A 361-nucleotide genomic window follows, 5' to 3' on the forward strand; every position below is an offset into this window, starting at 1 on the left:
TCTCATCCAAACGTCCAGCACTCATCAGTAATGCACAGCAGTATCAGCCTACATTATGTGCTTAAGTCTCTGGAAGGGGGCTTGAACCCACAACTTTTGACTCAGAGCCAAGACTGACACCCTAATTAATTCCTAACACAAGGCTCTATTGTATTCAAGGCAACTTGCTAATTGCCAACATATCCTCACATCTCTATCACATCAAAATTCCTAACAAAATATAACTTTCCAAACTTTTTGACCATTCAAACAATATTTTGATTGCAGAGTTGACCTGGTGCAATTCATTAAGAAATATTTTATTCTCCAAAAGTAGTGTACAATTATCAAAACTCAACACATTACAAAATTTCAATGCAAC

This window comes from Heptranchias perlo, chromosome 26 (genome assembly GCF_035084215.1).
Source record: "Heptranchias perlo isolate sHepPer1 chromosome 26, sHepPer1.hap1, whole genome shotgun sequence".
Taxonomy (NCBI): domain Eukaryota; kingdom Metazoa; phylum Chordata; class Chondrichthyes; order Hexanchiformes; family Hexanchidae; genus Heptranchias; species Heptranchias perlo.